Genomic DNA, 13,515 nt, shown 5'->3' on the forward strand with positions numbered 1-13,515 from the left:
TTTATTTCTTTTCTTTTCCCTTATTTACCCGAACAGATTATCCCTGTTCTAGGGTTAGGGTTTCGGCTCTATGAGCCTAGGGCCCTATTTCTTCTCTGATCCGAAAGGATCTGTTCTTTTCTTTACTTTTGCCATGCGCCGTCGAACGGTGCGGCTCCTTTCCCCCACGTGTGGTGGTGGTGATGACCAGTAGACCATGAGCCGGTCTCTCTTTCTTTTGCTTTTACCCGGTTAGGGTTAAGGATACACTGGAATACACAGAGGTAACCTGGCTCTGATACCATTATTAGGATCGATGTGAGTACCTTTCTATGTAACCCATAGATCCGAGTAGGCTCCTAGCCCTTCAGTAGATGCACCGCAGCCAGTGTCGCGGTGTAGAAGACGTCCAGCGCCGGCGAGATGAAGTCTAGTGATGCTGGCGGTGTCCTGCAGTGGGAGACGGCGGTGGTTGGGGCACATCCCGTCGCTGGCAGCAGCTCTTTAGATCGGTATTAGGGTTTCTATAGGTGGGTGTGGCGGCTCCAGTGAACCTCGTAGTCTCAGCCCCGATCCCCACCTTCTCTATTTGTATGTGCTGTGCGACAGGGGCCCACCAACCAGTTAGGGTTGGGCTCCCTCGATCAGGGAGCAGAGGCAAGGTCCTAATAGACCGTTGGGCCTATTGGTGGGGATCAACTAACACTTTGTGGTCTGGCAAAGTTGGTGCTTGTTATCTCTATTTCCTCATGTATTTTTTTGGTGTGCTTATATCAGTCTGATCAAGGCAGATCTTTTGCAGAATGTGGGTCCCTTACTTGGTTATATTGAAGATGTTGTTAAAGCTGCATATAATCGCTACATGTCATATCTTGAGTCCTTTGGCCCTTAGGAAAATTATCTAAGAAAGAAGGTGGAGACTGAGTTGGGGACAAAAATGATACACCTCAAAATGAGATGCAGTGGCATAGGTTCTGAGTGGGGAAAGGTACGTATTCTAAATGTTACTTGTCCCTGTGGTACAGTTTTACTTCAGTATTGTCTTATGCTGTAGAAAATTAGTAATATGTTGCCTGATACTTCAGTATCGTCGTTTCTCTGACTGTGCCATCCATAGTTCCTTTTAAGACTATGTTTAGTTTTTGTTCCATATGCAGTGTTGCTGTGTTTTTAATAGAATTTTATCTTGTTTATTGCTTGACTGATTTTTGTATCATTGAATTTCCCATGCTTGGTATTTTGCCTATCTTAAGAAAATCTATTAAAAACTTTGATCTGTATTTTCCTCAACCATCCATCCATTATTTTCCATACCATGTGTAAGCCCATGATTTCCAGAAACTGGTGTTAATTGTTCAGTTGATAGTGGGATCCTAAACCTTGATATTGATTGTGTTTCACTTGGTACCCCCCAAAAAAAAGATTTTAATTTTAAGCAAATTATACAGTAACAACTGACCATAGCTGGTTGTCTTGCCATAAGTGTTCATGCACTGAATGGCATTGCAAGATCTGGCAAGGATTGTTAAATTTGTTTGTCATGTATAGAACTCTTGGTACTAGAAAATTGCATCCAATTGCACTTTGCATGTGAAATCTGAAGTACCAAATATGGCTCCCCTTCTGTCTGTGATGAGGTGACAGCAACTGGTTGTTTTGTTACCACCAGGGACAAGCTAATGTCAATCCTCTCTGCAGGTAGGATTTGAGAAAAAGTATACCGGACATTTTGAAATTGGTGATATGTGGGTTAGATTTGCTTTATTGGTTCAGGGTAATTTTTGTTCAAATTGGTAAATATTTTCCCCGTTTCTCTAACTTTCACCATAAACCAGCAAAACAAGCATGCATTCGGGCTTATTCCTGGCCAATATTGTCTGGTCTTCCTCCATGATCTTTTGCTCATGGCATTACTAGCAGGCAAGCAGTTTTATAAGAATTGCATGGTTATTGTCGGTGCAAAAAGTGACCAACTAGTAAATATTTATAGTTTTGTTGTACGTTGTGATCGGAGGTGGCCTAGCACTCAATGACACAGGATTTATACTGGTTTAGGCAACGTGCCCTACGTCCAGTCGGGGTCAATCGGTGACTTTATTCCTGAGCCTAGGTGCTCGAAGTCTGTAGTGAGGTTACAAACGAGAGGAGAAAGGAGGGGGTATACAAGAGGTTCGGATGGCTCCGATCGAAAGGGTTGCGGTCGGAACTTGGTGGTCCTGCGGTTGTAAGGGGCTGATATCGATCTAGTGAGTCTGAGCTTGAAGAAGACGATCCTCCTCGGTTGGAGGGAGCGCATCCCCTTTTATAGATGAAGGGGATGGCTTTTACAGGTGAGAGGGAGATAGTATAGATATTTCTAAGCCTTGCTGCCTATGGTGATGAAAACTAGATAATGGCTGAAGCCCCCAGTACTGTCGATGTCGTTGTAGGATATCATATGTGCACGGGGGGTTGAGCTATCTTCTTCAGGAAGGATGGACGCCGGTACCTGTAAATACTTCTGGATGCCTAGTGACAGGTGAGGCGCCGCGCTATGTTCATCCGGTATGGCAAATGCTGAAGCCCATACCGCGATCGGTGTCCAGAGACACGTGGGGGGCTTACCATATGGGAGTTTCTAGCGGCCCCTATAATACTTTGTGTTAGGGTGGCTGCAGAGCACTGTTTCGTGCAGGGTATGGTCCCTGGTACAGTGGTTTTGACTTGTGAGCCATGTCTTGCATTTCTCTGCACGTCTTCTGGTTCCTTCTGAACGGGGAGCCCCCGATCGGATGGCTCCAGTCGGCTCTTAGTGCGCTGGTTGGAGAAGAGCGGTGAGTAGGCTTCCCACGAGCCCGGTCGCAGGGTCGGAGTCGCAGGCGATCCTTGGGTCAGGCTTTCCGAGTGGAGGCCGTGCGAAGGCAGCCGGAACCCAATGTTAGCGCTCCGATCAGAGAGGCTGTTTTGGAGTTGGCCTGAGCCTAAGCTAGTGCTCTGGTCGGAATGGTGGGCCAAAGGCGGCCGGGGCCTAAAGCGAGTTCTCCAGTCTGTCGAATTTAGACTCTTGGGCCAGTCCAGAAGAAAAGAAGTCATCCCCCTAGGCCGAGCCCTGGCATGGAAGCCAGTCTATGAGGGACCCCTGGTTTGTGAACCTGACAGGAGCCCCCGAGCCCCCGGGCGATTTGAGCCGAATCGTTCGGGGGATTTTTTTCGTTTGCTGGCGGGTGCGCGCGAGCGCACCTGCGGGTGTAGCCCCCGAGCCCCCGGCTGGTTCGGGCGGAACCGGCAGGGGGGTTCTTTGTGTGGTGTCTGTGGGTGCGCGTGTTTTGATTTTTAAGACGTGATTTTGTTTAACCATGGCGTCGTTGTGCAGCCGAGGTGTTTTTTAAGCGCGTGGATTGGATTGAGACAGAATTTATTGATCTCGGCGTCGGTGCGCACCGGGGATCAGGCGAGGAAGTTTAGTTTTGGATGTAATAGAGCTCGATCTTTGGTGTCGGTGCACGCCATGAGATCGGGTAAGGTGGAGTCGCGAGTAGACCCAGGCGTCGGTGCTCACCGTGGATCGAGAGAGTTAGTTTTAGTTAGTGAAGCCGTCTGAAGCCATTACGTGAGTTTAGGAGTCGCGGTCCTAGGAGCCATAGCTGGATGTTGCTGATCCTGTCGACGCGAGTTTAGGAGTCGTGGTTCCAAGAGCTATAGCCGGATGTCGCCTATCCCGTCGACACGAGTTTAGGAGTCGCGGTCCCAAGAGCCGTAGCTGGATGTCGCCTATCCTGTCGACGTGAGTTTAGGAGTCGCGGTCCCATGGCATTTAAGCCCCCGAGCCTTGTCGAGCCTTCGTGGGGGTTGTGAGTTGTTTTACGCTACCCCATCCGGTTCCTCACAACCGAAGGGGCTGAGTTTCGTCGCCTGTCCCGATCGCTCGGGCTCGAAGACTAGCTCGGTGAGCTCGCTACCGAGTGTGATCGAGTGGAACCCGGGTCCGTCGTTCACGACGGGGTTGGCATAGCCCTCTTGTGGCATTCCACTACTCCTTTACCTGCAACCTAGTAGATGCCTAGGTCATTCCGCAGAGCGACCCGGGTGGCCTAACGGCCTCCCCTCGATGGGGATTCTGTGGGTCTGGCAAGAGGTTCAGGATCGAACAAGAAGGTTGAGATGACCCGGTTGGCCAGACCGGGTGAAGGCCGCACGGTGCTCATCTATGGTTTTCTCCCCTGGCTCTGTTTGGTTGCTCATGTCAAATGAGGCAAGCCACCGCTTCGTGGCGCAACACAGAGCGTTCTGGTGCATTTTGCTGCACGTGCGATGCTTAGTTCCCGAGCCCCTAGGTAGTTCATGCCCTAACCGTCCGGAGGATTCAGGCATATGGAATGAAATGCGTGTATGGATGTATGAATGTTTTTAAATTGAAACAGAGGGGCTTTGATGGTGTTTTACCTTGAAGACTGGAGAGACAGGGTTTGTCGTGCTCTAGTCGGAAACGTCCGTCTGGGACCTGCGCTTGTCAATCGTGGGTTAGCCCTTGTATGAATAGTTTTGTATTTAATGAACATATGCTTACCTTGATGACCTAAGAGATGGGGTTCGGAGAGCTTCAGTCGGAAATGTTTGACCGAGACCCATGCTCGTCATTCGAGACAGAGTCAGCATGGCCCGCATGGGGTGCCCCTTCGCTTCCTATCTATATCTCAGGTGCTTATCCTGAGTGAATCGATCGACTCGGGAGGCCAGTTGATCTATCCTAGGTGATTCGATCGACTCAGGGAGGTCTGGTTGTCTCTTCTGGCATTCAAGTGAAGTTGTCGAGTGGCTGTAGTAGTTTTAAATTTGTGGGGGAAGCCCCCGTATAAAACATTTGTGTACTTAATAGCTATAATGGTATTTTGTTTTATGTGATGGAGTTATTCCATTCGGGGAAGTTTGTTCCCTTCCGTTCCTTAGTTTCTCCTTAGCATAATTTTGTTTTAAATTTCTTTCTATCTCGTACCTGCCCGTTTGTTCCGTAGGTTGCAACTTTGCGAGCCCGAGGCATGGCCCGCGAGGCTCGGCCGGTTGTAGCCGTAGGAAAAGGCAGGGTGCAATCAGTCGGAATTTTTAAAGCAAAGCTACGTAAGGAAAATTTAAAGGAATGAACTACCCCTTCGTTAGGGTAGGAAGGAATTTCTCCATACAACAGTAAACAAAACAGAGAGGTAGTACTTAATATTTGTATATTTATGGAGCCCTGAGCGACCTGGGTTGAAAGTGTTCGGGCGGGGGCGCTCTTATAGGAGCATGTGCTTTAACCGAAGGTGTTTAGACCGATTCTAAGGGAAAAATGATGTAGCTATTCAATGTTCCAAGTGTTGTTGAGAACATTGCCGTTGTTGTCCTCTAGTTGGTAGGTGCCCGGTCGGATTACCTCGGTTACCATATAGGGTCCTTCCCAGGGTGGAGAGAGCTTGTGTTTTTCCTTCGTCGATTGGGTCCTTCGTAGCATGAGATCACCGACTTCAAGAATCCTGCCTCTGATCTTCCTTTCGTGGTACCTACGTAGGGTTTGTTGATAGCAGGCGGAGCGAATGACGGTTGTCTCGCGGGCCTCTTTGAGCAGGTCGACTACGTCTTGTTGAGCCGCCGTGGCTTGGTCGTGATCGAAAGCTTTTACTCTCAGTGCGCCGTGGTCGAGGTCGGAGGGCAACATAGCTTCCGCTCTGTAGGCCAGGAAGAAAGGTGTGAATCTCGTGGATTGGTTTGGGGTCATTCTTAGGCTCCAGAGGATTGCTGGGACCTCTGCAACCCACCACCCGGTGTGTTTGTTGAGTCGGTCAAAGATGCGTGTCTTGAGTCCTTGGAGGACCATGTCGTTGGCGCGTTCGACCTGACCGTTAGTTCATGGATGTCTGACCGAAGCCTAATCGATTCTGATGCCATATCTAGTGCTGAAGTCTTAGAACTTCTTCCTAGTGAAGTTAGTCCCATGGTCAGTGATAATACAGTTAGGAACGCCGAATCGATAGATGATGTCGAGGAAGAATTTGACCGCCTCTTCCGAGCGGAGATTGGTGATGGGCTTAGCCTCTATCCATTTAGTAAACTTGTCGACTGCTACGAGTAGGTGGGTAAAACCGCCTGGACCTTTCTTGAGAGGTCCCACCATGTCAAGGCCCTAGACCGCGAATGGCTAGGTGATTGGGATGGTTTGGAGCTCTTACGCTGGTAAATGGGTTTGCCGAGTGTAGAACTGGCATCCTTCGTACCTGCGGATGACCTCCTCTGCATCTCGTAGCGCGGTGGGCCAATAAAAACCTTGGCGAAAGGTTTTTCTAACCAGGGACCTTGGGGCCGCATGATGCCCATAGATCCCGGAATATACCTCGAGGAGGATTTGTTTTCCCCGACTGGTGGGAACGTACTTCATGAGTACTCCTGATGGACTTTATTTGTAGAGTTCATTACCGAGCACGATGTAGGTCTTGGTGCGTCGAGCGATTCATTGGGCTTTAGTTCTTTCAGGTGGGAGAACCTCCTCGAGGAGGTAGGCGAGCAGTGGTACTCGCCAATCGGTTTGATCGAGTACCAATACGGTGATGTCCGCGGGTGACGTCGTTATAGAGGTACTGGCATTAGACCCCCTGAGCGCCGGCTGGCCGTCGGGGTGTGTCTGGGTCGGACCTTCTAGGATGTGGGTAGATGGCTTGTGGACGTCGTTGACGAAGACTCCGCCTAGGGACGGATCTCGCCTGGCGGCTAGTTTTGCAAGGAAGTCAGTGGCGTCGTTGTCCCTTCGAGGGACGTGATGCAGTTCGATTCCCTGGAATTTGTCCTCGAGCTTGCACACCTCCTGGTAGTATGCTGTCATGAGGGGACTTTTGCAGGAGGACTCCTTCATGACTTGATCAACGACTAGTTCCGAGTGGCCGCGGACGTAGAGTCGCGTAGCGCCGCGCTCGATGGCGATGCGTAGTCTATTGATAAGGGCCTCGTATTCTGTGGCATTGTTTGAAGCCAGAAAGTGGAGGCGGATAGCGTAGCGGAGCCTACTCCCGTTTGGGGAAATCAGAACCACTCCAGCCTCTAAGCCGGGTGCCATTATGGATCTATCGAAGTACATTGTCCAGTACTTGTGGGAGATGTCCTAGGTCGGTAGCTGGACCTCCATCCATTCGGCGACAAAATCCGCGAGAGCCTGAGACTTAATTGCGGTGCGAGGGGTATACCCGATGTCATGGCCCATGAGTTCAAGGGCCCACTTAGAGATTCGTCCCGTGGCACCACGGTTGCGGATGATGTCTCTGAGCGGGTATGAAGTGACGACTGTGACTTCGTGGTTGGTGAAGTAGTGTAGGAGCTTTCTAGTCGCTATTAGTATGGCGTATAGGAGTTTCTACACCTGGGGGTACCGGACCTTGGGGTCGGTAAGCACTTCTCCGATGAAGTATATGGGTCATTGCACTTTAAGCTGGTGTCCCAGTTCCTCCCTCTCTACGGCCAGGGCGACGCTCACCACATGGTTACTTGCCACGATGTATTGAGGAGGGGTTCTCCCCGCTTGGGAGCGACAAGGATTAGGGCCGATGTTAGGGACGTTTTGAGGCTTTTGAGAGCCTGCTAGGCTTCCTCAGTCTAGACAAAGGTGTCCGTCCTTTTGAGGAGTTTGTAGAGCGGCATCCCCCGTTCGCCAACCAGGAGATGAAGCGGCTTAAGGCAGCCATGCAACCGGTGAGTCTCTGCACGTCCTTGACGTTGCGTATGGGGCCCATGTTGGAGATGGTCATGATCTTTTCGGGGTTGGCTTCGATGCCGCGCTTGGATACGATGTATCCAAGCAGTTTCCCCTTTGGAACCCCGAAAACACACTTTTTAGGATTCAGCTTGATGTTGAACCTTCAGAGTTTTGTGAACGTCGCGGCCAAGTTTGTGATCAGGTCACAAGCTTGAGCCATTTTGACCACTATGTCATCAACATAAACGGCGATTGTTGGTTTTGGCCGCTCGGCCTGATCGGGCTGGTCGAGCGGGTTGATTTGGTCGGCGAAGCATTGCTACATGCACCTTTGGTAGGTGGCGCCAGCGTTCTTTAGGGCGAAAGGCATAGTTACATAGCAGTATGAACCATATGGGGTGATGAATGAGGTTGCAAGCTGGTCAGACTCTTTCATCGCGATCTCGTGATAGCCTGAGTAGGCATCCAGAAAGTAGAGGATTTCGCAATCCAAGGTGGAGTCAATTATCTGGTCTATGCGTGGTAATAGGAAATGATCTTTCGGGCACGCTTTGTTAAGTCCAGTATAATCGATGCACATTCTCCACTTCCCGGTCTTTTTTCTGACCAGGACGGGATTGGCAAGCCAGTCAGAATGGAAGACCTCCCTAATGGACCTGGCTGCCAGGAGTTTGGCGATTTCCTCGCCTATGGCCCTGCGCCTTTCATCGTTGAAACAACGCAGGCGTTGTTTGGCGGGTTTAGAGCCCGCGGTAAGACGTAGTGCGTGCTTGGCAACCTCTCGGGGTATCCCTAGCATGTTAGATGGCTGCCATGCGAAGACATCACGGTTGTCGCGTAGGAAGTCGACGAGCTCGCTTTCCTATTTGGCCGGAAGCTAGGTCCCAACCCGCACTATCTTGGTTGGGTTGGTGGGATCGATTTCCACCACCTTGGTTTCTTCGAGCGGGTGGAAGGCCGACGAGGAAGTTGGTTGGTTATAGTCCAGGGTTGCCAGGACCGATGACTCCCTAAGCCGTGGGAGTTCGAACGAGTTGACGACCGCAGTGGCGAGCTCATAGTGTTCGCGGTCGCATGTGAGGGCGTGCGAGAACGCGCTGCTCACAGTGATGACGCCATTTGGTCCCGGCATCTTCAGCTTGAGGTAGGTGTAGTTGGGGATTGCCATGAATCTTGCATAGCATGGCTACCCCAAGATGGCGTGGTAGGACCCTAGAAAGTCCACCACCTCGAAGGTGAGAACCTCCAAGCAGAAGTTGGTTCGGCTACCGAATGTAACAGGCAGATTGATCTGCCTGAGCGGGTATGCCTACGCTCCTGGGATTACCCCATGGAAGGGGGAGCCCACAGGGCAGAGTTCCGATCGGGGGATGCGCATGGCATCAAGGGTGTCAATGTAACAGGATGTTGAGGCCGCTGCTACTGTCCATCAGTACCCTCATAAGCCGCTTCTTGCGGACGATGGGGTCGACGACGAGCGGATAGCGTCCTAGTCTTGCAACGTGGGAGGGATGGTCCCTCTGATCGTAGGTGATCGGAGACTTCAACCAGCTAAGGAAGGAGGGGATAGCCGTTTCGGCGGCGCATGCCTCCCTGTAGCGTACCTTATGCTGGCGTTTGGACCAGATGGCGTCGGACCCACTGAAGATCATGATGCACTCCTCAGGTTCAGGGAAACCGTCTCCGTCCTTGTGTCGGTGCAGAAAGTGACCAACTAGTAAATATTTGTAGTTTTGTTGTACGTTGTGATCGGAGGTGGCCTAGCACTCAATGACACATGATTTATACTGGTTCAGGCAACGTGCCCTACGTCCAGTCGGGGTAGGTCGGCGACTTTATTCCTGAGCCCAGGTGCTCAAAGTCTGTAGTGGGGGTACAAACGAGAAGGAGGAAGAAGGGGGTGTACAAGAGGTTTGGTCGGCTCTGATCGGAAGGGTTGCGGTCGGAACTTGGTGGTCCTGCGGTTGTAAGGGGCTGATGTCGTTCTAGTGAGTCTGAGCTTGAAGAAGTCGATCTCCCCTTCGGAGAGGGAACGCATCCCCTTTTATAGATGAAGGGGATGGCTTTACAGGTGAGAGGAGGAGAGTACAGATATTTCTAAGTCTTGCTGCGTACGGTGATGAAAATTGGATAATGGTTGAAGCCCTCTAATACTATCGATGTCGCTGTAGGATGTTGGATGTGCATGGGAGGTCGAGCTATCTTCTTCAGGAAGGATGATGTCGGTACCTGCAAGATATTTCTCGATGCCTAGTGGCATATGAGGAGCCGTGCTATATTCACACGGTATGGCAAATCCTGGAGCCCATACCGCGATCGATGTCCAGAGACACATGGGAGGCTTACCATATGGGAGTTTCTAGCGGCCCCTACAATACTTTGTATCAGGGTGGCTGCAGAGCACTGCTTTGTGTAGGGTATGGTCCCTGGTACAGTGGTTTTGACTTGTGAGCCATGCCTTGCCTTTCTTCGCATGTCTTCTGGTTCCTTCTGAACAGGGAGCCCTCGGTCGGATGGCTCCAGTCGGCTCTTAGTGCGCCGGTCAAAGAAGAGCGGTGAGTAGGCTTTCCATGAGCCCGGTCGCGTGGTCGGTGTCGTAGGCAGTCCTTGGGTCAGGCTTTCCGAACGGAGGCCGTGCGAAGGCAGTCGGAACCCGACGTTAGCACTCGGATCGGAGAGGCCGTTTCAGAGTTGGCCTAAGCCTGAGCTAGTGCTCTAGTCAGAATGGTGGGCCGAAGGCGGCCAGGTGAAAGGGTCGAGATGGCGACTAGAGGAAGGGTGAATAGTCTTTTTTGAAACTTAATCACATTGGCTAACCGAAATAAGTGTGGAATTAAAACTATCGATCTGGACAAGACTACACCCCTCTATATATGTTCACTAGCACATTGCAAAGATACTAATTATGCAACTAAGGTGTCGGGCTAGCTAGAGCTCTCCTAAACAATTCTAGGAGCAAGGTTACACAAACCTATGCCACTAGTACTTTAAGCAATAAGGAAGCTCCTACACATGCTAGTAAGCAAAAGCACAAAGCTAACTAAGCTCACTAGCAATGCTCAATAACAAGACAACCAATGCCTAATTAGAGAGCGTAAATACTTAGCTACACAAACTAAGCAATGTGACTAATAAGGTTACTAAAACCAAATTAGCCACGCAAGGGAGCTACTTCCATGCTACATAAGCAAGAAGGTAATTAGCAAGCTACACAAGCTATCTAATTACTAGAGCAACTACACAAGCTTAATATGTATAAAAATAATTGCAAGCTTGTGTAATGGGATGCAAACCAACGGGAAGAACAAGGTTGACACGATGATTTTTCTCCCGAGGTTCACGTGTTTGCTAACACACTAGTCCCTGTTGTGTCGACCGCTCACTAGGTGGTTCGGTGGCTAATTAGCATCACCCGCTAAGCCTGCACGTCGGGCCGCAAGAAACAACCCCTTGAGTGAGGGTAGCTCAATGACACGCTTTACTAGAGTTGCTCTTCGCGGCTGCCGCGGGGCGAGCACAATACCTCTCACAAGCACTTCTCCAGAGCGCCGCACAAGCTTCTTACGGGCTTCGACGGAGACCACCACCAAGCCATCTAGGAGGTGGCAACCTCCAAGAGTAACAAGCACCACCGGCTTGCAACTCGATCACCTAGTGCCACTCGATGCAACCTCACGATGCACTCGTACTAGAATTGCTCACTCACACAATCGAATGATCACTATCAAGCATATGTGTGATGAAGGGCTCCCAAGCACTCACAAGCATGGACACTAAGTCCCCTTAGGTGCTTAGCTCCAGCCATGGCCGAAGGCCACTTCTATTTATAGTCCCAAGGGCTAAACTAGCCGTTACCCCTTCACTGGACAACTGTCGGGTCGACCGGACGCTCCGGTCATGTTGACCGGACGCTGGACCTCAGCGTCCGGTCGCCTGCAGACGGCCACGTATCCCGATTCCAACGGTCACTTGACCTGACCGGACGTAGCAGCTTCAACTGACCGGACGCTGGACCCCCAGCGTTCGGTTGTTTACAGTAAGGTACCGATCTTGACCGGACGCGTCCGGTCGCACGTGATCGGACGCAGCCCAGCGTCCGGTCACACTCCAGCTCCTGTGACACCATGCGTTAGCCTGACCGGACGCGTCCTGGCAGCGTCCGGTCACTTCCAGTGCCAGCGTCCGGTGCACCCAGTGAGACACTGTCTTTTCTGTGTAGGGCGCCAGTGGAGTTTCTTCACCAAGTTGATCCACATCAACTCCAACCCCATCTCCTTTATAAATGTGCCAACACCACCAAGTGTACACCACCATGTGTATGTGTGTTAGCTTTTCACAATCATTTTCCAAAGGATGTTAGCCACTCAACTTACCACGCCACTCGATCCTAGCGACAATGCAAAGTTAGATCACTCGAGTGGCACTAGATGATCGATATGCAAACAAGTTTGCTCCTCTTGATAGTACGGCCATCTATCCTAAATCCGGTCATAAACTTCTTTACACACCTATGACCGGTGAAATGAAATACCCTAGGTTATACCTTTGCCTTGCGCATTCCATTCCATCTCCTCCAATGTCGATGCAACACATGCACCAACACGATCAACAATGATATGATCCACTTCATATCATCACGTGATCATATTGATTCATCGATCTTGACTTCACTTGCTCTTTACCGTTGCCATCGTCCATCGGCGCTAAGTCTTGCTCAAGCTTCACTATCACGCGGTACATCACTCCAAAGCCTTTGACTTGCCCTTCATGCTTGTAACCGGTCCATCAAGCCAAGTCATGTTTTGATCTTCTCCACCTAGATCACATGACTCAATGTCATGTCTCATGTGCAATGAGCTCCTTCATCATCACATGTGTGAGCTTTGCAACAGCTCCAAGCCATTTTCACCTTCATGGCATATGTTGCTCACACGCATGTACCTGTGGACTAATCACCTGTGTATCTAACATAAACACAATTAATACACCTAAGTTGTCACTCAATTACCAAAACCACATAAGGACCTTTCACCAGAGCCTGAAGCGAGTGCTCCGGTCTGTCAAATTTAGACTCTTGGGCTAGTCCAGAAGAAAAGAAGTCGTCCTCCTGGGCCGAGCCCTGGCGTAGAAGCCGGTCTACGAGGGACCTCGGGTTTATGAACCCGACAGTTATGCTTTTTCAAACACCTCGCAGTTGTGCATATAGTGTACCATTTATGGGGAAAGGATGTTCTGGTCCCGCATCGTTACTACTATGAAAATGTACCTTCTCCTTTAGTTTGATTTTCATCGGATTGTTTTCTGATGATGAAAATGAATTAGCACGTATGGAATTATGTTCTCATTTCGATACACGTCGAGCCTGCTTGTTGTGTCAGGACAGAAGCTAGTGAAATGGCTATATATTTATGACTCCTTACTTTTTTTTTCCCTCGTATGACTCCTTACGCATAATTTAATTTTTCTACTTGCAGATCTCCCTGATTGGCACCTCAGGGATCTCAGGTTCCTATGTTGAGCTAAGGGCATGATGGGAAGTCTGCAGATCAGAACCATGGAAATCATCGATGAGCTGAGGAAGTCTGTAGATCAGAATATGTCGTGCTACGTTTTCCTTTCCCCTTTGTAGCTATCATGGCAATAAAAATGAGATCATCAAACAGCTGTGCACTTCAAGTAACTCCAGATAATGCCGTCTTTGTGTCTGTAATAAGAATGTGTTTCATGTACGTGAAACCTGTCAATTCTGTTAAATTTTTGGCATGCGCCTGATTTCTTGTTTGACTGTTGTGAATTGTATACTTTGTTCATGAAGCATTGATCATATGCCTTCCCTCGCTACTCAA

General features: G+C 50.0%; 1 long non-coding RNA gene across 1 annotated transcript; it reads left to right on the forward strand.

The window, feature by feature from the left end:
• Positions 1-792: 792 nt before the first annotated feature.
• On the forward strand, positions 793-13,423 carry LOC136453447 (uncharacterized). Its single transcript, XR_010759027.1, has 2 exons — positions 793-967; positions 13,144-13,423. It is a non-coding gene; the product is annotated as an uncharacterized lncRNA (long non-coding RNA).
• The last annotated feature ends 92 nt before the right edge of the window (positions 13,424-13,515 follow it).

This window comes from Miscanthus floridulus, chromosome 5, assembly GCF_019320115.1.
Source record: "Miscanthus floridulus cultivar M001 chromosome 5, ASM1932011v1, whole genome shotgun sequence".
Lineage (NCBI taxonomy): Eukaryota > Viridiplantae > Streptophyta > Magnoliopsida > Poales > Poaceae > Miscanthus > Miscanthus floridulus.